The 27984-nt window shown below is 36.9% G+C and overlaps 1 protein-coding gene across 4 annotated transcripts in view; it reads right to left on the bottom strand.

Annotated features, from left to right (window-relative positions):
- CNTN4 (contactin 4) overlaps window positions 1–27984 on the bottom strand; it is a 913259-nt gene that overhangs the window by 668659 nt on the left and 216616 nt on the right. For all 4 annotated transcript variants that reach the window (XM_078075924.1, XM_078075918.1, XM_078075913.1 and 1 more), the window contains exon 2: window positions 9949–10004. The gene's annotated coding sequence lies outside the window, so the exon portion shown is untranslated. The remainder of the gene's footprint in view (window positions 1–9948; window positions 10005–27984) is intronic.

Raw genomic sequence — 27984 nt, forward strand, 5'->3', positions numbered from 1 at the left:
TTCACTTAGCATAATACCCTCTAAGTCCACCAATGATCTTGCAAATGCAAGGTATCATTCTTTTCTGTGGCTGAGGAATATTCCTCTGTGTGTGTGTGTGTGTGTGTGTGTGTGTGTACTTCATCTATTCATCTATTGATGGATACTTGGGTTGCTTTCATATCTTGGCTATTGTAAGTAATGCTGCAATAAACATAGGGGTGCATATATCTTTTTCAATTAGTATTTTTGTTTTCTTTGGATAAATACCCAACAGTGGAATTACTAGATCATATGTTATTTCTATTTTAATTTTTTTGAGGAAACTCCATACTGTTTTTCACAATGGCTGCAACAATTTACATTCTTACCAATAGTGCATGAAGGTTCCTTTTTCTCCACATCCTCACCAACACTTGTTATTTTTTGTCTTTTTGATTCTAACCATTCTAACAGGTGTCAGGTGATATCTTGTGGTTTTGATTTGCATTTATCTGATGATTAGTATGTAGAGCATCTTTTCATGTGCCTGTTGGCCATCTGTATGCCCTCTCTGGAAAAATGTCTATTTGGGTCCTCTGCCCATTTTTTAATTGGATTATTTGTTGTCTTAGTGTTGAGTTGTATGAATTCTTTGTAAATTTTGGACATTAACCCCTTATCGGATATATTGTTTGCACATTATCTTCACCCATTAAGTAGGTAGTCTTTTTGTTCTGTTGATGGTTTCCATTACCATGCAAAAGCTTTTTTTTTTTTTTTTTAAAGATTTTATTTATTTATTTGAGAGAGAGAATGAGAGACAGAGAGCATGAGAGGGAGGAGGGTCAGAGGGAGAAGCAGACTCCCTGCCGAGCAGGGAGCCCGATGTGGGACTCGATCCCGGGACTCCAGGATCATGACCTGAGCCGAAGGCAGTCGCTTAACCAACTGAGCCACCCAGGCGCCCCGCAAAAGCTTTTTTATTTGGTGTTGTCCCAATAGTTTATTTTTGTTTTTTGTTTCCTTTGCCTGAGGAGACATATGGAGAGCAATGTTGCTAAATGTCAAAGAAATTACTGCCTGTGTTTTCTTCTAGGAGTTTTATGGTTTCAGGTCTCATATTTAGGCCTTTAACACATTTTGAGTTTTTGTGTATAGTGTATAAAAAAATGGTCCAGTTTCATTCCTTTGAATGTAGCTATCCAGTTTTCCCAGCATCATTTGTTGAAGACACTATTTTTTTCCCATTGGATATTCTTCTCTGCTTTGTCCAAGATCAATTGACCATATAAATGTGGATTTATTTCTAGGTTTGTTATTCTGTTCCACTGATCTATGTGTTTATTTTTGTGCCAGTACCATGCTGTTTTGATTACTAAAGCTTTGTAATATAATTTGAAGTTCAGAATTGTGATACCCCCAGGTTTGCTTTTCTTTTTCAAGATTGCTTTGGCTATTTGGGGTCTTCCGTGGTTCCATACAAATTTTAGAACTGTTTGTTCTAGTTTGTGAAAAATGCTGTTGGTATTTTGATAGGGATTGCATTAAATGTGTAGATTGCTTTTGATAATGTAGGCATTTTAACAATATCAATTCTTCCAACTATGAGATGGAATATCTTCCCATTTGTGTCAGCATCTCCAATTTCTTTCATGAACATCCTTTCATTCATTCAATAACCTGTTTCTCTATCATTGTACTCTCTTCATTTTCTTCATAGCACCTAACACAATCAGTATTTTTTTTTTACTTCTTTACATCTGTCATCTCTATGATATATCAAACTCAAAAGTTGAGGGTAAATATCTATTTTATTTGCCACCATATCACCAGAACTTAATATAGATTCTGACATATAGTTAGATCCCTATATACATACTTGCTGAAACAAATAACCCCAACTGTTATTCTGACTATTCCCCATAGCATAATCCTTCCTGTCATCCATAAGGAAAGGATACAACAGCAATTGTATCAAATGGAGCAATTCATACAAACCATTTTTTCATAATTAAGATGAAAAGTTTCTGGGGTGCCTGGGTGGCTCAGTCAGTTAAGTGTCTGTCTCCAGCTCAGGTCATAATCCCACGGTCCTGGGATGGAGCCCCTTGTCTGGCTTCCTCTGCAGCAGGGAGCCTGCTTCTCCCTCTCCCTCTGCCCCTCCCCTTGCTCCTGCTCTCTCTCTTACTCTCTCTCTCTCAAATAAATAAAGTCTTTAAAAAAAAGATTAGAAGTTTCGGCTTAACATTATAATCTATAATATGCACATTGATTAACTCAATCATCTTCTATATTCCTAGGCTATGATTTTAATTTCAATTTCCAAACACAAAGCCAAAGTTAAAAAAAGAATGAACAAACTGTGTTCTAAAGGAAAAAAAAATCATAAATAATAAAAATTGATGGACAATTGAATTGTCCATTTTCAGGCAGTGGTTTATTTTCTTGGCAGCAATTTAAATTGCATTCAGAGCCACACACACACAGAAACATTTTAATGTGAGGCCACAGGGATGTGTTCTCTTCATTCTAACATTACCCTCATGGTATGTTAATACTCTTCTCTCAGCACAGGTAATGTTACCTCTGCTAGGGAAGGCTCTGTCGACTATCAAGAGAAACATAGGAGGAATAAAAATCATGTTTCTCTGTTAAATATTTCCCTGCTATATCAAAAGTCCCTCAGGGGCTGATTAAATTCATTAAGTATTAGCAGAGATTCTAACCATTATTTTCTTCCTGGCTAAGATGCTAGCACAGGAAAAATCAACCTTGGGACAGTTGGGCTGCCCATAATATAATCTTATAGCCTAAAATTTACAACCAAGTAACATTCATTTAAAAAGTATAAATTATAGAGGGCCTATTTTATAACTGACACTAAGATCAGTACTTGACATACTCTTCGAACTCCTACATTCATACTCTTCGAACTCTTCCAACAAAATAACTATTAGGACGCTTACTTTATAGTGTAAGGAATTTAAGGCTTACAGAGATAAAAATTGAAAAAAATTAAATGTTTACCCATCTCTGTCTGCCTCCATCACTCATAACCTTTTATTAAACCATTAATCCTTAAAATTAGAAACCTGACTTGGTCTTTGGCCTGGGAGGACACATCAGGATTTTTAGGAAGACAGTATGTATTGATTTGAATGATAACCTAAGGAGTCTGTTTATTTTGTTACATCCCCTAGTCACCTTATCTGAAGGAGAAATTTTGTCTTCTTAAAACATGCATATCATAATCTATTACTATACTGAGATCTATTTCACATATAAAATTCACCATTTACTATACAATTCAGTGGTTTTTAGTATATTCACAAGGTTGTGCAACTATCACCACTATCTAATTTGAGAACATATTTATCACTCCAAAAAAGAAACCCTGTCCCCTTGAGCAGTACTCCCATGTTCTCCTCTGCCCTTAGTCCCTGGAAACAACTATTATACTTTTTATCTCTATACTTTTGCCTATTCTGGACATTTCATATAAATGAAATCATATACGTGGACTTCTTATAGTATTTTCTGGCTTCTTATAATATTTTCACAGTACCTCCACGTTGTAGCATGTATCAGTACTTAATTTTCCTGTTTTTAACTGACTAATATCTAACAAAAGACGAAAATTACTTATATCAATCCAGAGAAAAAGAATGTAATTATTTTCTTCCATTTTCTCTGTGTGTATGCTAGGCTAAATGTTGTGGTGTTAACAAAACAAATTTACATGCTGCAAGCCCTCAAATATTACAGTCTCCATTTTGCTGATGGGAAAAAAATGAGTCTCAGAGAAGTTAGTTTACCTGCTCCAATATTAGAGCAGGAATTTAAAGCACAGGACTCTGAACATAAAGCCAAAATTATTTTTCACTTAGTTGATAGATATATGACAGGAACAACTAAATGGCCCATTCAGCCACTGAACCTACGATCTTTGGTTCACCAGAGACAGACTCTCAGAAGCTGAACTAAGCTTCCACATTCCATCAATCCAGAAGTCTTTGTGCAGCTGAGGATACTGAACTCAAGGGCCTGTCAGGGCCAAATAGGTAGCAAATGAAGTGATATAATAAACTGGAGAACGAAGAAGGAGGCAGCTGCTGCCCAGGAAAGCCCTCCTGCCATCTACGAGTGCAAGCCTGGGGTACGAAGGTATTCTGATTTCTTCTAAGACAACCTAGAAATCATCATTATATCTGAAATCGAATTTTCAAGTGTTGGCAACAATTAAAGCTTTATCTTTTTGCAATTAGAAGGAAAAAAAACAAATGTGTGAACCAACATAACTCTGTTTTGAAGCTGTTCTTATCCATAGGCAGCCACTTTTACAACCTGTGGTGGAGGACACGAGGCCAGGGCACCTGGAGGTGGTGCCAGGGCCCTCCTTAAGGACAACCAAAAGGGGATCATGACAATTTGAAAGTACCCGACCTCCTGCCTTTCAGTCTTAATTCTGGAAAGGTCCAACAACTTTGTTCGTTGAAGTATAATTGAGATACATTTTATTAGTTTCAGGTGTACAATGTAATGATTCAACATTTGTATACATTGCAAAATGTTCACCACATTAAGTCTATTTACCATTTGTCATCATACAAAGTTACATCTTGTTTGTGATGAGAACTTCTAAGATTTACTTTCTTATTCAAATTTGCAATTCAATATTATTGATGACAGTCCCCATGCTGTATATTAAATCCCCATGACTTATTTATTTTATAACTGGAAGCTTGTTTTTTTTTTTTATTTTTTAAGATTTATCCATTCATTTTTAGAGAGAGAGAAAGCATGTATATGAGTGAGCGTGAAGAGGGGCATAGGGAGAGGGAGAGAATCTCTAGCAGAATCCCCACGAACCAGAGGCAGGGCTGGACGCAGGGCTTGATATCAAGACCCTGAGATCATGATCCCGAGATCATGACCTGAGCCGAAACCAAGAGTCAGAAGTTCAACCAACTGAGCCACCCAGATGCCCCTATAACTGGAAGCTTGTACTTCTTGATCTTCTTTACCTACCTGGTGTTCCCTCAAGCCTCCCTCCCTTCTGGCAACCATCAACCTATTCTCTGTATGTATGAGTTTGGTTTGGGTTTGTCTGCCAATTTTTTTGTTTTTTGGATTCCAGCTCTAAGTGAAATCAAGCAGTATTTGTCTTTCTTTTTCTGACTTATTTCACTTAGCATAATACCCTGTAGGTTCATACGTGATGCCACAAATGGCAAAATTTCATTCTTTTTTATAGCTGTGTAGAATTACAATTGTGTCTCTGTGTATACATATATATGTACACATACACACCTTTTTAAAATATATTATTTATTTATTTACTTAATTTATTTGACACACAGAGAGAGAGCGTGTGCACATAAGCAGGGGGAACAGCAGCAGGAGAGGGAGAAGCAGGCCTCCCGCTGAGCAGGGAACCCAATGCAGGACTCAATCCCAGGACCCTGGGATCATGACCTGAGCCGAAGGCAGATGCTTAACTGACTGAGCCACCCAGGCGCTTCATGCCACATCTTTTTTATCCATTCATTCATCAATGGCTACTTAGGTTGTTTGCTTATCTTGACTAATGTAAATAATGCTGCAAATAACATAAGGTTGCCTCTATCTTTTCAAATTAGTATCTTTTTTTTTTTTTTAAATAAACACCCAGAAGTGAAATTGCTGGATCTTATGGTAGTTTTTTAATTTTTTTGAGAAACCTCCATACTGTTTTTCACAGTGGCTGCACCAATTTATACTCCCATCAACAGTGCATGAGGGTTCCCTTTTCTCCACATCCTTGCCAATGCTTTCTATTTTTTGTCTTTTTGATTTTAACCCTTCTGAGAGGTGTGAAGTGATATCTCATTGTGGTTTTGATTTGCATTTCCCTGATGACAACTGATGCTGAGCACCTTTTCATGTGCCTGTTGGCCATCTGTATGTCCTCTTTGGAAAAATGTCTATTTAGATCCTCTGCCCGTATTTTAACTGGGTTATTTTTTTACATTATGTAAGATTTTTATATGTTTTAGATATTAGCTTTTATCAGATGTATGATTTGCAAATGTAAGTTACCGTCTCATTTTTGTGGTTATTTCTTTTGCTGGCTGAAGCTTTTTAGTTTGATATAGTCCCAGTTGTTTATTTTTGCTTTTGTTACTATTGCTTCTAGAGTAAGATCTAAAAGGATATTGCTAAGAACAATGTCAAGGAGCTTATTACCTATGTTTTATTCTAGGAGTTCTATGGTTTCTGGTCTTACATTCAAGTCTTTAATCCATTTTGAGTTAATTTTTGTATTTGATGGAGGACAGTGCTTTAGTTTCATTCTTTTGTATGTGGTTGCTCAGTCTTCCCAACACTATTTATTAAAGACACTCTCCTTCCTTGCCTCCTTTGTCATAAATTGACCATATATGCATGGGGGCTTATTTCTGGGCCCCCTATTTTGTTCCACTAATCTATTTGTCTGTTTTTATGCCAATGCCAAAGTGTTTTGATTACTGTAGCTTTATAGTATTGTCTGAAATCAGGGAGTGTGTTGCCTTCAGCTTTGTTCTTTTTTTCTCAGGACAGCTTTGGCTATTTAGGACCTTCTGTGGTTCCATACAAATTTTAATTTTTTTTGTTCTATTTCTGAGAAAAATGCCATTGGAATTTTGATAAGAATTGCACTGAAATATGTAGATTGCTCTGGGAGGGATAGACATTTTAACAATATTAATTCTTCTTGTTTTCAGTAGTCCTTCATCTCTGTGATTAAATTTGTATCTAGGCATTTTATTCTTTTTTTTTTTTTTTTTGGCATTTTATTCTTTTTGATGCAATTGCAAAGGGGACTATTTTCTTAACTTTTTTTTGATAGTTCATTGTTAGTGTATAAAAATGCAACAGATTTTTGTATATCGATTTTGAACCTTGCAACTTTCCTGAATTCATTTGTTCTCACAGTTTTTTGGTGGACTCTTTATGGTTTTCTCCATATAAAATCATGTCATCTGTAAATAGTGATAATTTCATGTCTTCCCTTCCAATTAAATGCCTTTCATTTCTTTTTCTTGTCTAATCGCTCTGGCTAGGACTTCTAATACTATGCTGAAGTTCAGTAGTAAGTGTTTGCATTCATGTCTTGATTCTAATTTTAAGGGTAAAGCTCTCAGCTTTTTGCCATTGAGTATGATTTCGACATCTCAAACTTTTAAAGACAGTGTAATTGGAACACAAAAGATGTCATTATATACTCCATTCTTTCCATGGATAATTACTGAGGACTGAATACCACGATGTAGATAAAAGGTATCATCACTGGCTTACTAGGGTTCATAATGAGAAAGGAAACTAATCAAAAAAGCAATTACAGTACAATGTGATTTTCATGTTGTCCACACTGATACTGGCAGAGGAAAGCCGAACCCAGAGAAGAAAAACACAGAAGCCTTTCTCAAACATCAATTTTTTAGTTAGCAATAAAGAGTTGATTAAAGATGGGAGAAGGGTGCAGGATGAGGAGAACAATATATTTCTGAAAGAAGGAATAGAATGAAGAAGAGCAAGAGAAAAAATGGCATATTTAAACAATTTTTTGAAAATTCAAGCTGACTGTGTAAGAATGATGAATCACAGACCTGTACCCCTGAAAAAAATAATACATTTTATGCCAATAAAAAAATAAAAAATAAGGGCGCCTGGGTGGCTCAGTCGTTAAACGTCTGCCTTCGGCTCAGGTCATGATCCCAGGGTCCCAGGATCGAGCCCTGCATGGGGCTCCCTGCTCTGCGGGAAGCCTGCGTCTCCCTCTCCCACTCCCACTGCTGCTTGTGTTCCCTCTCTCGCTGTGTCTCTCTCTCTGTCAAATAAAATCTTAAAAATAAATAAATAAATAAATAAATAAATAAATAAAATAAAAATTCAAGCTGAGGGACGCCTGGGTGGCTCAGTCAGTTAAGCTCCTGCCTTCAGCTCAGGTCATGGTCCCAGAGTCCTGGGATGGAGTCCCGCATCAGCTTCTTGCTCAGCGGGAAGCCTGTTTCTCCCTCTGCCTGCCGCTCACCCTGCTTGTGCTCTTTCTTTCTCTCTCTCTGACAAATAAATAAATAAAATCTTTAAAAAAAAATACAAGCTGGTAGAACCTATTTTGGAAGGGGGGAGGGGTGAGAAATGAAGGTAGAAAAGTAAGCAATGGTCAAATAATATAAAAACTTCTAAAGCCATGTCAAATAGCTGGAGTTGATCCAAGGAAAACAAGGAACAAAGATTTATAGGTAGTTACGATAATCTGATTAGATTTAGGGAAAGATTTAGGAAGATCACTCCTACTACTTTGTCTGGGATGGACTGTAGCTAGACAAGTCTGTGGAAATAAAAATAAAAACTAATACCAAGTTTGATAACACTCAAAATACTGTGGAATAAGAAAAAGTCATCACCATGAGAAAAAGCCTGGCTTCTCCTGGAGGAATAGAGACTATTCAGAGCAGAGGCTCCCCCTAATTTACCTACAAGCAGACTCTATATACACTAACACACCCAGTCAAAAATGGGTTCCACATCAGATGACCCACACAGCTTACCTGATATATTTATGAGAAATAATTAATAGTTACTGTTTTTTACCCACTGAATCTAGGAGTGGTTTGTTATAGAGCAATACTCAAGTGGTAAAAAATACCTGACTCGATCTTGGCTTATGAAAAACAATTAAGGAATCAAGTGAAATAAATTTTTTTCCTAATTTTTTTATAATTGAGGGTGTTAAAAATAATCTTCCCCTGAGAGTCAAAATCATGTGCTAATATTTACCCAATGTCATCAATCCCTATACTGAATAACTGAGTTTTAAATTTTATCTTGTTTGGGAGATAAGTTGTCCATCAAGACATAATTATTACAACTTTTAAAATGAGTTGGCATTTTATTTTATGTGTATTAATAGAATGAGACCTCCTCCACCACCACCCTCGTTAGTGTTTTTCCCCATGAATTCCTAGTTAACCATAATTAATTTTAACATCACTGATGTCAATTTTAGGGGATATATACTATTATGGGTGAACTATGTCCAAAAAGATGTGTTGAAATCCCAATCCCTAGATCTGTGAATGTGAACTTATTTGGGAAAAGGTCCTTGAAGACATCAGCAAGTTGAGATAAGGTTGCATTGTTTTAGAGTGGGCCCTCAATCCAATGCCTGGTGCCTATTACAAATACAAGTTTGGGGAGAAGTCTATGTGAAGACAGAGAGGGATCTGAGTGAAGCCTTTACATGCCAAGGAACACCAAATACTGTTGCCAGTTACCAGAAACTAGAAGAATCAAGGATGGATTCCTCCCTCAGAGCCTTCAGAGAGTAAGACCTGCCTTCACACCTTCACTTTCATTTCAGACTTCTAAGCTACAGAACTCTGACAAAAACAAACTGCTGTTGTTTTAAGTCACCCAGTTCATGGTACATATCTACAGCAGCCTTAGAAAATAAAAACAGGTATTTCACTTTTTTAGAAGGAAAAAATTTGCATATATCACAGATCATGAGTTATACTGCTTGTGTTTTAACCCTAAAAGGCTTCAATTTTAAGACCTGAATATTTGTAGGACCTAGTAACTTATTTGTGTTGATTTGCCTGATAAAATGTTCTTTCCTATAAAGCCATTTGGTAAAAGTGCAACAACTTTTACTTTATTCCCAATACTCTTTCCATGATGCCAAATTCAAAAGTTTTTCAATTATCAAGTTAATCTGAGCCACAGAAAAGCTACCACAAATATCTTCTCCAGAGAGACTTGGGAAAGGCCTCAATTTCCTATTGTCAAGTCTTAATTTACATGATTTCACCATCTTCATTAACTTCAACCTTCAGAAAAACACTAAAAATGATCTCATGGCATCACTCTGTAAGGAATAGATCTTAATGTTTCCATAAAAACTAAGGAGGCTAACCAAAGGTGAAGTGAAATAAAGACAATCTTCCCTTGTGGGAAGCTTACCTTTTAGGGCAGTTCTTCGGACCACATACTGTGGAGGTATTGTATATCAAAGATCCCTAGAATAAAAATAAAAAATATACAAATAAATACACTTTGCAAGTATAAATAAGCTTATGTGTAGCTGATACTTAACTATTGCCATTCTAAAATTAAATTAGGAGGAAATGAAAATTAATATGGTCAATATGAATCTTCAGCTTGATAGAACTGCCCAGATGAGGAGCCAGGATGCCAGCTTCCTTTCTCTGTTTTGTCTCCCACCAGCTGTGTGACTATTGACAAGTCACTTCACCACTCTAGCCTTTCTTTGTTAGTATAATGGCTCTAGGAGCCTGTGATATTTTGTGGTATTCAGATTCAGTAAAAAAGACAATTTCTAAAGAACGTATATTACAAAAGCTTATAAAATAATGAAAAGGTGAACAACGAACTAGAAAATATCTGGTGGGTTTTGCTAGACATATGAATGTGTAAAATGAGAGCAACAATAACAAAAACAAAACACTCTCTCCATAAATATGGTATTATATCTTCTCTTAAAGCCACCAAGTTAAACTTTAATTGCAAAATAATTCTGTGCCTGAGAGTAATTTCCCCTGAAGCAATACTGTTTCCCTCTGAGGAAAAAATATATATAATATTACCGAGAATAAATGTATATATTCATACCTTCAAGTTTATGTATATGTATGTATCTTCTAACCAAGTTTCTATTGTAGAAAACTTTACTTTTGAGCAAAATAACTGTCTTATAATTTTTTTTATAATTAAAATATCATTTTATGTAGATCAATATAGATTGGCCACTCAGAAATATCATTACACAAGTCCAGTCTAATTTACATTTAAATATAGTATAATTGATTAGGATAAAAATATTTTACTTTCCTGATTAGCCATAAATACATTATCACTTATTAAGATTATGGTAGCCCCTGCTGCGTATCATAATAATTCATCACTATATTAAGTACCTAACTACCTTTACTTTCAAGTTAATATCAATAATGTCCAGAAGGTAAAGACCAAATATGTCTTCTTTATATTGTTAATATATCCAGAAATGTAACTTATCTTTTTTTAATGTCCTTTCTTAGATATTCCCCCAAAATAAATAAAGTGCCACAAAGGATTACGACAAATGAAAGGAAATATTTCTTATGAAATAGACAAAAATCCTATATTCAAGTTAATAATGAATCATAAATAAATCACCATTTGTTTTATGTTACTATGGTCAGTCACCAGCTCTATGTATGTGAGTTGGCTACAAAAGTTCAGTGCGTACCTCAAAGTCTAACTTTTTGTTACATTGGGGATAGCCACTGATAAGAAGAAAAGTTCTATTTATAGCTATTGTCATGACTTGCAACTCCAGCTTACAAATCCGTAACAACAGCTAAAAACTGATAATAAACCATAAAAAACAAAACCACAACTTTGATCAAGGGTTCATTCTTTCTTTTCAAGTATTACTAAAACTTGACACACACACACATATGTACATACGTACATAAATATATTCTTCACAGAATGCAAGTAAATATTATATTTGTGCAATTAAGGATATAGATTTGAAATGAAAACTTAGGTTCCAATTTTATTCATTAGAAAATAATCATGTTCGGGGCGCCTGGGTGGCTCAGTTGGTTAAGCAACTGCTTTCGGCTCAGGTCATGATCCTGGAGTCCCAGGATCGAGTCCCGTATCGGGCTCCCTGCTCTGCAGGGAGTCTGCTTCTCCCTCTGCCTCTCCCCCCTCCCACCCGCCTCATGGCTTGTGCTCTCTCACTCACTCTCTCTCTCTCTCGCAAATAAATAAATAAAGTCTTAAAAAAAAAAAAAAAAAAAAAGAAAATAATCATGTTCCTCTTCTAAAAGCACAAGTTCTGGGACAGCTGCCTGAGATGGGGTAATGGTCCGATTATTTACTAGCCATGTGATCTTGAGCAATTTATTAACTAACATAAGCCTCAATTTCACCTGTGAAGTGGGGACATAGCATTATTTGGCCTCAAAGAACAACTGAAAATTAAATAACATAATGCAATTTAGGTATTTAGTCTTCCACCTGGCATATGGAACACCAGTAGTAATAGTATAGTAATAGTGGTAAAAGATTCTCATATATCATAAATGGTTTCATGAAGAAGGATTATACATACAAAAAGCAAAGTCAGCACCTAAAAGCAATACATACTACCAAATGTTTTCCCACTGTCTGAAATATTTAGCATTAGGGGTACCTGGGTAGTTCAGTCCATTAAGCATTTGCCTTAGGCTCAGGTCACAATCCCAGGGTCCTGGGATAGAGTTCCCAGCTCAGCGGGGAGTCAGTTTCTCCCTCTCCCTCTGCCCCTCCGCTTTCCTCCTGCTCTCTTGTGCACTCTCTCTCTCTCTCAAATAAATAATCTTTTTAAGAAAAATTTTAAAAATAAGGTATTTACTATTAAATTCATCCCTTTGATTTTTGGAATTGCTCCCAGAGGGAAAACTGGCCAAAAGAAATTACCTGTTAGATGGGCTAACATCATGAATACATTTATCAGATTTGTTAGCTGTCATGGAGCAAAGAACAGAGCCCAAAAGAATGGAAGGTAGGTTGGAAGGGTTGGAAAAAAGGAGGAATATCTAGGACTGATCCCAGGAAGGTCTCTGAATCAATATTTGCACCTTAAAAAGTTTGCCCCATCCATAGCTCCTGGAAAGGATTGTCCTATGTACTGTGTAATTGGCTACAGTGATTGAACAAGGAGGAATGCTTGACCCACATTAAGCCTAATAGGATTCTCTCTCAGAGATTCTAAACTGCACCACTGAGAGTTCAAGGCAAGTAAAGGTAGAATTATTGTAAAAGAAACTAGTCTGTTGAGAGAATCAGAGAATGAAACAGACATTCCAGAAAAACTAGGGTTGGGATAACATACACCCTTAATCCTGATCCCCATGAGAAATAAGGTATTAAAAATAAAATGAAAAGGGTGACAAGTAGTCACATATCCTGCCTTTTCAAGTCCCTTTGAGGTCAGGTTTTACCTAGTTTTCTGTTCTTAGATCGCAATCCCTTTGCCTGACATATGGTTTCAACAGCCCTTCTCTTTATGTGAACTAGTGTACATTTCTATAACTTACAACTAAATGGTTGTTGGTTAAGAAATGAGCCCACTGAAGGCAAGCTTTCTGTGGGTAATATGAAGTCCCAGCTATGTGCCTAAAGAAACTGAGGGAGACATATAGATGAGCAATATAAAGAAACAAAAATCACCTCACAACACTATTTGCAAGAAAATCTACATATACAAATTCTCTCGGCTCGTAAATATGATTCATACTCAGGTGCTTCTTTACCTTTACAGATGAACAGATTTTATATTTACATTTATTCATTTATTTCAAAAACAGTTACTGGGAAAACAAACAGAAAAATATCCCTAACTTCATGGTATTTGCTGACAAATCAAGCTACTACTCTACTCAGCCACCACCAAACAAACAAACATCATCAAAATAAATGTAAAAATGTAATAGACTCTTCTCTATGTTTCAGTCTCTCTTTTTGTTGTTTTTTGCTTTTTTAGATTCCACATATAAATGAAATCATATGGTATTTGTCTTTCTTTTGTCTGACATATTTCACTTAATATAACACATTTTAGGTCTATCCATGTTGTCACAAATAGCTAGATTTCATTCTTTATGGCCGAGTAATATTCCATTGTGTATATATACACATCTTATCCGATCATATATACATATCATCCGATATTCTTTTGTCTGACATATTTCACTTAATATAACACATTTTAGGTCTATCCATGTTGTCACAAATAGCTAGATTTCATTCTTTATGGCCGAGTAATATTCCATTGTGTATATATACACATCTTATCAACACATTGTTGATGGGCACTTAGATTGCTTCAGTATCTTGGCTTTTATAAATAACACTGCAATAAACATAGGGGCACATAAGTCTTTTCAAATCAGTGTTTTCATTTTCCTCAGGGAAATATTCAGAAGTGGAAATACTGGATCATATGGTACTTCTCTTTTTATTTATTTATTTTTTTGAGGAAACTCCATACTGTTTTCCACAGTGGCCGCACCAATTGACATTCCCACCAACAGGGCACAAAGGTCTCCTGTTCTCTACACACTCACCAAAATTTGTTATTTTTTTTTTAACATTGGTTATTTCTTGTCTGTTTTTGATAATAGCCATTCTGACTGGTGTAAGGTAACACTGGGGTTTTGCTGTTTGCCAAAGGGGAGCGGAGTAGGGGATTAGGTGAAATAAGTTAAGGGGACTAAGAGGTATAAACTTCCAGTTATAAAATAAATAAATCATGGGGATGAAAAATATACCTTAGGGAATATAGTCAATAATAATGAAATAACTTTTTGTGATGACAGGTAGTAAATACATTTATGGTGAGCATTTTGTAATGTATACAACTGTGAAATCATTATGTTATACACCTGAAACTAATATATTATACAAAAACTATTTCAGTTTTTTAAAAAAATCATAGAGTATTATTTTTGAAATAATCCTCTTTACAAAATCATAGCATTTCAGGATCGCAATGAATCTTGTTGTCCTGTTACATTCAACATGTTTCTAGCAGGACACTAATCACAATATGTTTACCACCCCCCCAACACACACATATCTTTTATTGTAGGAAAATATATATCTGTTTTGTCTTATTCTTCAATTTGAAGTTGCAGAGATTAGTACAACCTAGTCCAAAATAAGAATTCCCTAAATACATGCTGAGTGAATAAATGGATCCAAATTAAAAACTAAGTAAGGGACATGCAACTTGAAAATCAATTCCAATTCTGGGACACCTGGGTGGCTCAGTCAGTTAAGCATCTGCCTTCGGTTCAGGTCATGATCCCAGGGTCCTAGGATCCAGTCCCACATCAGGCTCCTTGCTCAGTGGGAAGCCTGCTTCTCCCTCTGCCTCTGTCTGCTGCTCCCCCTGCTTGTGCTCTCTTTCTCTCTCTCTCCGATAAATAAATAAAATCTTTAAAAAAAACATTAATTCCAGGGGCGCCTGGGTGGCTCAGTCATTAAGCGTCTGCCTTTGGCTCAGGTCATGATCCCAGGGTCCTGGGATCGAGCCCCGCATCGGGCTCCCTGCTCAGAGGGAAGCCTGCTTCTCCCTCTCCCACCCTCTCCCACCCTCCCCCACTTGTGTTCCCTCTCTCGCTGTGTCTCTATCAAATAAATAAAATCTTTTAAAAATTTTTTTTAAAAATTAATTCCATTTCTACCATATATTTTCTTGACTGCTCTTAAAAGGAAACTTCTAATGATGCCTAGAGAGGTACTGAAACGTTCTTGATTTTATAATTAGGGATTACTTATTCTCCACTGGAAAAAATATTGAACAGCCATATTCTTATCAGGGGGAAAAGTGATTTAGTTAAAACTTTCCATCTCAAATGTGCCAGCACATTCAAGAGATGAATAAGGTAGATAGATACACAATGGCGTTCCTTGAAAAGGGGTAAAGATACATGCATTATTCTTGGCTACTTTTGCACTGCTTTATTTATACAGGGAAAGAAACTATGCATCCATTAGAGGCAATGGAGTAATAGCCTCCTCTGCACAAGAACATGAGGAAAGGCTTCTTTAAGTTCTGCTTCCTTATGCAAAAAATAAGCCTAATAATTATATATCTACCTTACATTGTCTTTGTGAGGGCAGAATGAGATAGTCCATACAGTGCCCAGTGTATAATATGCACAAAATATTTAATTATTTTTCAAAATTACTGAAAATTAAATTTTCCAATGTTAAATCCATACTGTTTACCTACTATTGTAACCTTTAAATTATGGTTAAAGTTTAGTTGTGGCTTTTATTATAAACTCCAAGAAGTCACCTGTGGGACTAGACAGAAGATTAATGCATGAATAAATGGACGAATCTCCCTCTGTTCAGAATGATTGGGTCCAGGAGTTTTGAACATATCAGCTGGTGTCAACAGAAATGCATTGGCTTTATTACAATACAAAGAAACCAGAAATCCACTAATGACTGCAGAGCTTCTTGGCTAAATGCAACTAGAAAGAGGCAGCTGTTGACAAGGCCTGGGTCAAAAAGGATGATTTTTACTCTGGAGAACAAAAAGTCCTGATCTAGACCCTTCCCAAATACCTCAGAAGTAAAAAAAAGTATGTCGAATATTTATTCAGAACAAAACAATCCTTCCCAAGTGACAGCTAAGAGTATGAAAACAGTCCTAATTAAAATGTTCAAAAAACCAGATGAGGCATTCCTAATTCTTTCAGTTCTCACAGACGTTGGAAGCAAGATTAGGAGAGAGAAGATAGTGGTCTCATCACTTCAGCCAACTTTTCCCCTTTCATTAGGGTCAGACATGCATCTACCTAATAATACACATATACAAGATCACCATCAGCTACAAGTGTTCTATAATTGTAAACATCCTTCAGATCACACCTTTAAATAATCAGTAGATAACAAATGGACTCTAAAATCAGATCTGAAGCTAGGCTTTGCCATCTACCTTCTACATGAACTCAAGCAAGTTATTTAACTCCTTACAGTCTCAGTTTCCTGACCTAAAAAAACAGGAACAGTATTAACTACCTTGGCAAGGTTCTAGTAAAGATAAAATGAGAGAATGCATGACAACTATCTGGTCTCTAAAAGGTATTCAGTAAATGAAACCAAAATTATTGGATTCTTTGTACATGAAAGGAAGGCATGAGGTAAGAGGGAAAAAATTCATTAACTGTCCATATTCTAGAAGACCATTATATTTAAGGAGATTTCCTTACATCCATCTTACTTTACTTAAATTATTGATGGCATTTTCCATCACTGAATTAGAGAGTACTTCTTTTTCAGGAGTGTTTACTTCTTTCACAGGTAGTTAAAACCCAACCTGAATTTTCTGTGGGAGGTAAAGGTCACATAGTTATTAAATTATCCATGTTTATTTCCTAACTTTCCTTTAGCTTTGCTTGATGTTAATTTAGTATTAACATCCAGGTTATTAAACTAATACTAAGCTAGAGATTACATTTAAATACATTTTTCAGTGAGAAGTGGGATGCATTTCTTATTGTGCTGTCTAGCTACAAGCAAACAAATGGTCATTTGATTCTTTTATCATTATCCCAACGAATAATATCAACCACAGAGATCACTAATGGGTTCCCCCCACGCACTCAAAGTAAACAACAATATAACATGATACATAACAGCTTTAGAGTTATTAAGAGATAATCATATCCTTGGGACTTTCACTGGGCATAATAAGTGGCACTGCTAGAATATGATTATCTCTCGATAACAAGGGTCCCTGCAGTTTTCACAAAGTGAGAAAAAAAAAGTCATTACCGTAGGGAAAATGTGTATTTATTCTACTGAAACATAAAGATGACAATTTAAGCTAATGAATAGTGGCTCTCCCTGAAATGACAGTATTACACAGTGTAGGAGGTTTCATATCAAGTTTACACGGGAGCCATCACCTTGAGGAGTCTGGCTTGAAGAGCCATATTCTGAAAGACTAATTTCTGGGGTCTTGACTACAAAGTAAACAGGACTGGAAGATGCTTAAGAGCCTAGAGATCTCTGCATCTATTTAAGACAGAGAGAGGACTGAGAATAGCAATGGGAATGGCTTATGGGGCTTATCAGTTGTAAGGTTAGAAACGTGATATTCAGAGCTTCACAAGCTGTCCTGATGTAACATAATTAGGGCAGCTCACTTGAGGGGCTATAGACAGATGGTCCAGTCAACATGAGGTCGCAAGACAAACAACCAGTGACATCAAAATAGTAAATGGTGGTATATGGATTTAGAAATAAAAGAGCAGAAGAAAGAAAGGTGCATGCATCTTTAGCATGACTCTCAAGGATATGAAAAAAGTTTATACACAAGAAGAGAGCTTTACTTAAGAGTTTAATCAACAAGGGGCACCTGGGTGGCTCAGTCCGTTAAGCATCTGACTCTTGATTTCAACTCAGGTCATGATCTCAGGATTGTGAGATTGAGCCCCATATTGGGCTCCATGCTGAGCATGAAGCCTGCTTAAGATTCTCTCTCTCCCTCTCCCTCTGCTCCTAGCCTCACCTCTCTCTATCTAAAAAAAAAAAAAAAAAAAGTTTAGCAAGAAAACTCTACTCATCTAAAATTACTCAGAATGGTGGTATTTTCTGATCTAACTCACAAGAAATAGACAAAAGCTACTCCTCAGTCTCCATTTATTAATCAATAAAATGGGTAAATTAAAACCTTACTCAGAATTACTGGAAAAATTAAATATTGAGTTTAAAAGCACCTTGTAATTATAAAATACTCTATATTTGTCTATATTTGTCTCTATAGTACCAATATTTGGAGAGATTACTTTCATAAACCTTAAAATGAGATAAGAACGCCTCATTTCTCAAAGGTTCTGCCAGTGATACAACTTAATTTGTAAGAGACAAAGCTAGGAGACAATACATTAATAGTTACTTTGTTGTAATAGGCTTGGAAATGCAAACTTGGCATTGTGTCCCATAAGACATTAGCCTAAAAAAAATATGGTCTTAAAATAGGTGCAAAGGTATGAATTTTAGGAGTTTACAAAAACAACCAACCAGAAATTCCATTCTCAAAATCCGTAACTGTCAACCAGAGGCCATTTTTTTTAGCAAAGTCTGGGAACATTTTTGGTTGTACAAATTGGGGGATGGGGGTAAGGGTGGTTTGTTACTGACACCTAGTGAATAGATGACAGGGATGTTTGCTAGATCTCCCATGATGCACAGGACCCTGTTCTAAATATAAGCACTGTTTGCACTTACAATTTGAATGATCTACATCAGTAGGTGTTCATTGTACAATTCAGGTCTGTGAAAAAACTACTTCATCTGCCTCTACATCCTAGGGATAAAGACAGAAAATAATTCACTTCAAATTATTGAAGCCCATACACAAATGTAGGCTTCTTAGCCCCTTAAATTTCCATTAAGGAAAATTATCAGGTTTGGCTATATTCAATTTTGTCTTTCCCATTGGGAAAACATAAGGGAAATGTCAATGTGTTGGCAATGTGCAAAACCAGAAAATGAAATTTTCCAGGGTTCAGCATTATCACAAAAACTTGGAACAGCTATAATGACAACCTGTCACTCTGCATTTCCAAGACATACATTATGCCAATGCTTGACATTCCACAGCAGCCTAATATATCACAATATGTGACATGATATAAAAATATATTGGACACTTAGAATTTGATCTTTCCTATAAGTGCATGCTCTTTATCTGAGTTTCACCAATTCAGGGAAAGGAAATACCTACATTTCTGCCCAGCAAATGGAAGACAAATGAAATGGATCATAAATGACAACAAGTAACTGTAGACCGACAGAATCCAAATATTTTCACATGGGTAATTTCATATACTCAAAGAAGAAATATAGCATAGAGTAGTGATTGAGAGTACAGAATCTGGCTTTCAAAACTCAAATCTCCATATCCTATCTCAGTAACCTTCAGCAAATTACTCACTTCCCTCGGTGCCTTACTTTCTTCATGTATTAAATGAAGGTACTAATCCTATTTGCTTCCTTGGGCTATTGTGAGAATTATACACATTAATGTTGACCAAGTGCTCAGTACACAGTAAAGCCTATTAAATGGCTGTTTTTAATAAAAAGAAACACCTCTAGTTCTATATATTTAAATAAAAGTTCCCAGATACCACTGGTTCATTTTCTTGAGCTTGTTGTTCTGCACTGTCCTGTTCTCGTAAATTGCACTGGACTTCATTCCTGGAGACTTGTGTAAGTGTTCAATTTGCTGAGCAGGAATTAAATACACAGTGCATACCTGTATGCAGTAAAAGACATAGTGGAGTGCAGGGTAAAGGCAACACGGTCTGGAGGCCTAAGGAGCTTACAGACTGGCTCCTCAAAGGCAGAAAATCTGTTCATGGCCATAAATGACTTGTACACACAGGTATCCTTTGTTTCTTGAAAGTTCATGTTATGCCAGTTCACTATCAGAAAAGACCTACATTAGCAGAGTACCTGAATCTGAAGAGGATTTTCACTTGTATTAAAAAAAAAAAAAAAACAGCGAAAAGCACAAGTAGTATTCAGTGTTTATTTTGCAATAAGTAGTTAGAGAGGCAGTGCACACACTGAGCATACTGCCAAGCTCCTTCCCAGTAACTACACTCAGCATTAAGCTGTGGCAATTTTGACACACAACAGTGTCTAAGAGAGTTTGTGATTTACCTTGATTTATTTTGGGCATCTTTTTTTTTTTTTTAAAAAGATTTTATTTATTTATTTGTCAGAGAGAGAGAGAGACCACAAGAAGGGGGAGCAACAGGCAGAGGGAGAAGCAGACTCCCCACTGAGCAGGGAGCCCGATGCGGGACTCGATCCCAGGACCCTGGGATCATGACCTGAGCCGAAGGTAGACACTCAACCAACTGAGCCTCCCAGGAATGCCTATTTTGGGCATCTTAAAAAATATGTGTCCTAAGCTATCAGAAAAGTCTGAGAGAGGTTATTTTTGGGATCTGAGAATGTTCAAAAATTTTCTATATAAACTAATGGTAATTGTTTTTTTGTTTTATGCCATTAGGGCTATGAAAGGTTTCACAGAAACACTCTACTTTCAGAAAGCAGGGGAAACCTATAATGGAAACTGTGGTAAGGTCTCTGAAGTGCAATTTCAATCTGAAAAATAGGGATCAGAGGGGCCACGGTTTTCAGAATGTGGTCATAGGTTCTGGTGGTACACATTATTATCTTTATTTTCTGAACATTTTAAATCTATGTGTACTTATGTTTGAATATTTTTGTGTTTATTTTCCACTTATAGCACATTTTTTTCTATTTATATTATTGATATAAATGTTCTTCATATGCACAATTAGTTAAATTCATTAGATTTATAGAAAATGTTAAACAGAAAATATGCACCGATGTTAAGAAATACGATCATAGTACATAAATGTCCAGAATTGGGGAAAAATCGATATATAAAAAGGGAAATTCTGTATGAGTAATTAGGTCTGAGAGCCCAGAATTGGGGGGGCGTTACAAACATCGCCCTTACTTTTCACTAGAAACATCTGTTTATTCTGGTTCTCTGGAGGCAGATCACTAGTTCCCACCACTGTAGTTGGGAACATGCATCCTTTCCCAGATCCATTGCTACTCACGGTCCAGAAAGTGATCTACATCATGGCTTTCTTTAAAGAGAGAAGTCCTCATTACACAGTGACATATTTTTGAAGGGAAACACAAACACAATGTAAAAGACAAAGCATGACTTGATTTTCTTCCCCAAAGAGGAAGAGACTGGCTGATATAAAAGCCAAGTGCCTCCCGAACAAATGTCCGCTGAACCTGAGAACAAATCTTAAAGGTCAGTATGTTCACAATATCATTGAATATTTTTCTATTACCATGAAGAATGAAATAGCAACTAAACAGCATAAAGGAGATGAAAGAAATAATATTTTACAACTTACTGAATTGAGCTACACACACAATAATTTCCAGGATTGATTTCCTGTCTACTTGTGAAGCAAATAGCCATCAATTTGGAAATCCATGCACAAGTAGGTGAAAAATGTAAATACTTCCTACTCAGCGGGAAATTTCCTTAGCTTTCCTGAAAGAAATTTAGTGCTACACACACACACATGTTCACACACACACTTATACTGAGGATTGTCTAATTCATATCTACTTGAAATTTCCCTAGTTCACTACAAATCAGTTATGACTTAACTGAACTCCAGGGTAGGCACTGAGACATTTGAAACACTTTGAAAAATCCTATTGGTGTCCTACATCTTCATAGGTAGAAAACTCTTCTATGTATAGTCCACATCCAAAAAAGCCTGGTGAACTGGTAAGAAACAGGCTATAGAGTTAGAGAAACATTAGTTCAAACCTAACTCCCTCACTTATTCCTTTATGATCAGAGGCAAAGTATTCTCTCTTAGCTTCAAATTCTGCATTTGTAAAATGGAGGCCAGGATACCTTTATTGCCCAGGACCAAGCACTTAGTACTAATTCAGAAATGGTGGCAGCCACTTCTATTCTTGCTTCAACTGAAACCCCACTGCCTCATTCTCTCCTCATAACGGAACAAGTTACATGATGAATGAGTTGTCAGACTAAGGTCATAGAAATCACTGCTCAATTTCGCCTCATAGTGGGTATATGCAAAAGTATATTTCCTTAATGATTTGCTTAATTCCCTAAAATAAATATTTATTTTCACTCTGAACCATTATAATTTTCAAAAAAATTTAGCTCAAATACTATAGGAAAAGTTCCACATTTCTTGATAGTACACTTCTGTTAGGAAAAAAATAACACTTCTAACTATGCATTTTTAGTTCTAAAGTATACATATGTATTGTTATGTTATTAAATTATACACATAATTAAATGTAAGCAATTATTTAAAATGATATACAATATTTAAGCTCTCATCTGTCCCCCAACCTGAAATGGATATACCTGGTTATGTCCCAGCATGCATCTCACCACTAGTAAGACCCTTTTTGTAAAGAAACACCTAAATATAGAAAAAATTGAAGACTTCCAATTTTAGCCTTTTCAGAGTAATGGGCATTACACTTATTTTAACCTTGTTAACTACTATAAAACTGAAAAAAATGAAGACACTGATTTCAGGCATTGGGCAACAGGCAACATAAAGCTGTGATCATTTAGAGAAAGGAAACACATGAGGTGAGCTCCTAGTTTACCTCAACTTTATTTCTGTGGGCACTTTCCAAACCACAGGAAATGGAAGTGAAGCCCAAACTGAGAGCAGTGGTCTCACTAGGTAAAACAAAGATTAGAGTTTGGGGCTATTTGCAGTTTGGAATTTACAAGGTGAGATAAAGAAAAGGAGGGTGCTGCCCAAAGGAGGAGCTAAAGACTTCTGTACAGAGGTCCACTTGAGTCGTTGGCTGCACACTAAATTGCAGGGCACAGGGAGACCTTCCACAAGGCCTGGCAGAGAACAGCCACTGATGGAACTGAGACGAACAGATTCCATGTCTATCCCAAGGCTGGAGATGTTGGAGTTCCAAAACCCAGAGCAGAAAATACTTCGTGAACATTCCAAGTATTCAACTGAGACCATAAAAAGGTATACTCTTAAATTTTTGAGAATCAAAAAGTGCTTTTATTTACATGGGGTCCGTCTACTGATATTTACCATTTTATTAATTTTTTTAAACATTTTATTATGTTATGTTAGTCACCATACAATACACCATTAGTTTTTGATGTGGTGATCCACGATCCATTGTTTTCGTGTAACACCCAGTGCTCCATGCAGTATGTGCCCTCCTTAATACACATCACCGGGCTAACCAATCCCCCCTGCCCCCTCCCCTCTAAAACCCTGTTTGTTTCTCAGAGTCCATAGTCTATCATGGTTCACCTCTCCCTCCGAATTCCACCCCCTTCATTTTTCCCTTCCTTCTCCTAATGTCCTCCATGCTATTCCTTATGTTCCACACATAAGTGAAACCATATAATTGACTTTCTCTGCTTGACTTATTTCACTTAGCATAATCTCCTCCAGTCCCATCCGTTTATGTAAAAGTTGGGTATTTATCCTTTCTGATGGCTGAGTAATATTCCATTGTATATATGGACCACATCTTCTTTATCCATTCGTCTGTTGAAGGGCATCTCGGCTCTTTCCACAGTTTGGCTATTGCGGACATTGCTGCTATGAACATTGGGGTGCATATGGCCCTTCTTTTCACTACATCTGTGTCTTTGGCGTAAATACCCAGGAGTGCAATTGCTGGGTCATAGGGTAGCTCTATTTTTAAATTTTTGAGGAACCTCCATGCTGTTTTCCAAAGTGGCTGTACCAACTTGCATTCCCACCAACAGTGTAAGAGGGTTCCCCTTTCTCCACAACCTCTCCAACATTTGTTGTTTTTTGACTTGTCCATTTTTGCCATTCTAACTGGTGTAAGGTGGTATCTCAATATGGTTTTGATTTGGATTTCCCTGATGGCTAATGATGATGAACATTTCTTCATGTGTCTGTTAGCCATTTGTATGTCTTCTTCAGAGAAGTGTCTTTTCATATCTTCTGCCCATTTTTTGACTTATTTGTTTTTTGGGTGTTGAGTTTGAGAAGTTCTTTATAGATCTTAGATACCAGCCCTTTAACTGTAGTGTCATTTGCAAATATCTTCTCCCATTCTGTGGGTTGCCTCTTTGTTTTGTTGACTGCTTCCTTTGCTGTGCAGAAGCTTTTTATCTTGATGAAGTCCCAAAAGTTCATTTTCGCTTTTGTTTCCCTACGTTTTGGAGATGTATCTTGAAAGAAGTTGCTGTGGCCGATGTCAAAGAGGTTACTGCCTATGTTCTCCTCTAGGATTTTGATGGATTCCTGTCTCACATTGAGGTCTTTTATCCGTTTTGAGTTTATCTTTGTGTATGGTGTTAGAGAATGGTCGAGTTTCATTCTTCTGCATGTGGCTGTCCAATTTTCCCAGCACCATTTATTGAAGATACTGTCTTTTATCCATTTCATGTTTTTTCCTGCTTTGTCGAAGATTACTTGACCATAGAGTTGAGGGTCCATCTCTGGGTTCTCTATTCTGTTCCATTGATCTATATGTCTGTTTTTGTGCCAGTACCATGCTGTCTTGGTGATCACAGCTTTGTAATATAGCTTGAAATCAGGCAACGTGATGCCCCCAACTTTGTTTTTCTTTTTCAACATTCCTTGGCGATTCGGGGTCTTTTCTGATTCCATACAAATTTTAGGATTATTTGTTCCAGCACTTTGAAAACTGTCACTGGAATTTTGATTGGGATGGCATTGAAGGTATCGACTGCTCTGGGTAGCATAGACATTTTAACAATGTTTATTCTTCCGATCCATGAGCATGGAATATTTTTCCATCTTTTTGTGTCTTCTTCAATTTCTTTCATGAGTGTTCTCTAGTTCCTAGAGTATAGATCCTTTACCTCTTTCGTTAGATTTATTCCGAGGTATCTTATGGTTTTTGTTGCTATTGTAAATGGAATCGTTTCTCTAATTTCTCTTTCTACAATTGTGTTGTTAGTGTATAAGAAAGCAACTGATTTCTGTGCATTTATTTTGTATCCTGACACATTACTGAATTGCTGTATGAGTTCTAATAATTTGGGGGTAGAGTCTTTTCGGTTTTCCACATAAAGTATCATGTCATCTGCAAAAAGAGAGAGTTTGACTTCTTCTTTGCCAATTTGAATACCTTTTATTTTTTTTTGTTGTCTGATTGCTTTTGCCAGGACTTCTAGTACTATGTTGAACAACAGTGGTGAGAGTGGGCATCCTTGACGTGTTCCTGATCTTAAAGGAAAGGCTCTCAGCTTTTCCCCATTGAGGATGATATTCACTGTGGGTTTTTCATAGACGGATTTTACGAACTTGAGGAATGTTCCCTCTATCCCTATACTCTGAAGAGTTTTAATCAGGAAAGGATGTTGTGTTTTGTCAAATGCTTTTTCTGCATCAATTGAGAGGACTATATGGTTCTTCTCCCTCCTCTTATTAATGTGTTCTATCACATTGATTGATTTGCAAATGTTGAACCACCCTTGAATCCGGGGATAAATCCCACTTGGTCGTGGTGGATGATCCTTTTAATGTATTGTTGGATCCTATTAGCTAGGATTTTGTTGAGGATTTTGGAATCCATATTCATCAGGGATATAGGTCTGAAATTCTCCTTTTTGATGGGATCTTTGCCTGGTTTGGGGATTAAGGTAATGCTGGCCTCACAGAATGAGTTTTCCTTCTGTTTCTATTTTTTGAAACAGCTTCAGTAGAATAGGTATTATTTCTTCTTTGAGTGTTAGGTAGAATTCCCAGTCCTGCCTCGAGGTCGGGGCACATCTCTGCCCTTTGTGCTTCTAAAATCGCCAGCCTCTCCCAGTTCGCAGGCACGATCCCGGTGCTCCAGGTTTCCTTCCCAGGTGCTGCCCTAAAGTCCTTTCCCCGCAGCTACCAGTCTGCGAGTCTGTGCCCCATCCCCAGTGTGCGAGGCTGTCGCTCACCAGCGGTGTAGGATCCCCATGGCCAGGCTCCCTCCCGCTGCCATTTACCCTCTGATATCTGCCCACGGAATCATGGCTCCCTGCTTCATACCTCGAAACCAACCGCCTGCAATATTCTGTTTGTAGAGATCTGGATCTATTTTCTTACATCTCAGGCTGATTTTGTGGGTGCTCAGAGTGGTCTGGTAGATATCCAGCTCAGTTCCAGGGACCAGTTGGAATAGGGTCCCCTACTCCTCCGCCATCTTTTCTCTCTGATATTTGCCATTTTAAAATTTAAAAATGAACTTCTGAAAATACTTATTCATTTAATAATGATAATAAATCCAATACATATTTACATAAATAGCACACCTTATGAAAAAAAAAACTATTATCTGAAACAAAAAAATAGAGATCAGAGTGCATGTTTTACACATTTGCAAATCATTTAAAGGTTTGGCTCAGGGGCGCCTGGGTGGCTCAGTCAGTTAAGCATCAGTCTTCAGCTCAGGTCATGATCCCAGAGTCATGGGATTGAGCCCTGCGTCGGGCTCCCTGCTCAGTGGGGAGTCTGTTTCTCCCTCTCTCTTTTCCTTCTGTACTCTCTCTCTCTCAAATAAATAAAATTAAAAAAAAAAAAAAAAGGTTTGGCTCAATAGAAGATAATTTGATTCCTCTATTTGTCTCTACATTTAGTCTTATGTGATACCACATGTCATGTAGCCTCTGGAAAAGTCCACTGAACACTTGTGAGAAACTGAGACAAAGACAAATCTCAGTATTCTGAAAAAAGCTTTGAAATGAATGACTACCTGAAAATCTTGGTCACCCCCACAGGGTTCACTAGACCAGAGTCTAAGAACTATACTAAAAGGATACCTTGGAAGTAGAAAGGACACCTTGGAGAGATTAAAAGACTTAGAAAATATATGTGAGTACAATTTGGGAAAAGATTTTCATAAAGAAATTTCAGCACAATTTTGTTTTCAAAGGATCTCTGATTTGCAAGGGAATCATTCCTTGTGATTCTGTTTTCAGACCTACAGAATTGGTGGGGGAAGGAAGAGTGGATAGGGATTAGTCGATCTAGGCTGGTCAATCCTCCTATAAAAGTGCCTGGATCAAGAGAACACCTAGCTGCAAGCAGACCCAAACATGTATTTCCTAAGTTTTATCTATGGACTCAGGAAAGGTGGGTCCTTTACTTTTGGGGGTATGCTCAAAATTTTCAGGAGCCACCTATCTGTGTACTAGCAAAATATCGAGAAAAGTAGAGGTCAAAGAGAAAAAGCCCAATGAGAGTACAGTTTAAACCTCTGGACACAACCCTGCCTAAGGTGAATCCCTGGATTTGTCAAATATACAGTTAAAAGTGACAAAAAAGAATCTTGATAGTATCCAGAAAAAAGCACATTCCTGCCCCAAATAAAGAAAGCCATACCTTAAGTTATCTTCTTAGGCTTCTGATTAACAAGAAAGCAGTATAGTTTTCATTAAGTTCATGCCTCACAGAACACAAACAGGTTATTTATTATAAAATAGGAGTTTCTCTCTGCCTTTAAAGAAGCAATGCTGGGGAGCCTGGCTGGCTCAGTCAGTGGAACATGCGAATCTTGGTATCAGGGCAGTGAGTTTGAGCTTCATGTTGGGCAGAGGTTACTTAAAAAACATAAAATCTTTTAAAAAAAAGGAAGCAATGTCATGGGAAAAATACTACGGACACATTGTCTAACTATTTTCTCCATCATTCCTCTCCTCCTACCCGACATTCTGCTCTGAAAACCTAAGCTGTCTGAGCCAGATGAAAGCCATGACCCTGGAATTTCATACTATTCTCTAGACAGCACTTCTCAACTGGGAGTGGCTATGCCCCTCCCATACCAGAGGACACTTCACTGCATCTGGAGACATTATTTTACTCGCAGAATGTGTGTTACTGGTATCTAGAG

This window comes from Halichoerus grypus, chromosome 1, assembly GCF_964656455.1.
Source record: "Halichoerus grypus chromosome 1, mHalGry1.hap1.1, whole genome shotgun sequence".
Taxonomy (NCBI): domain Eukaryota; kingdom Metazoa; phylum Chordata; class Mammalia; order Carnivora; family Phocidae; genus Halichoerus; species Halichoerus grypus.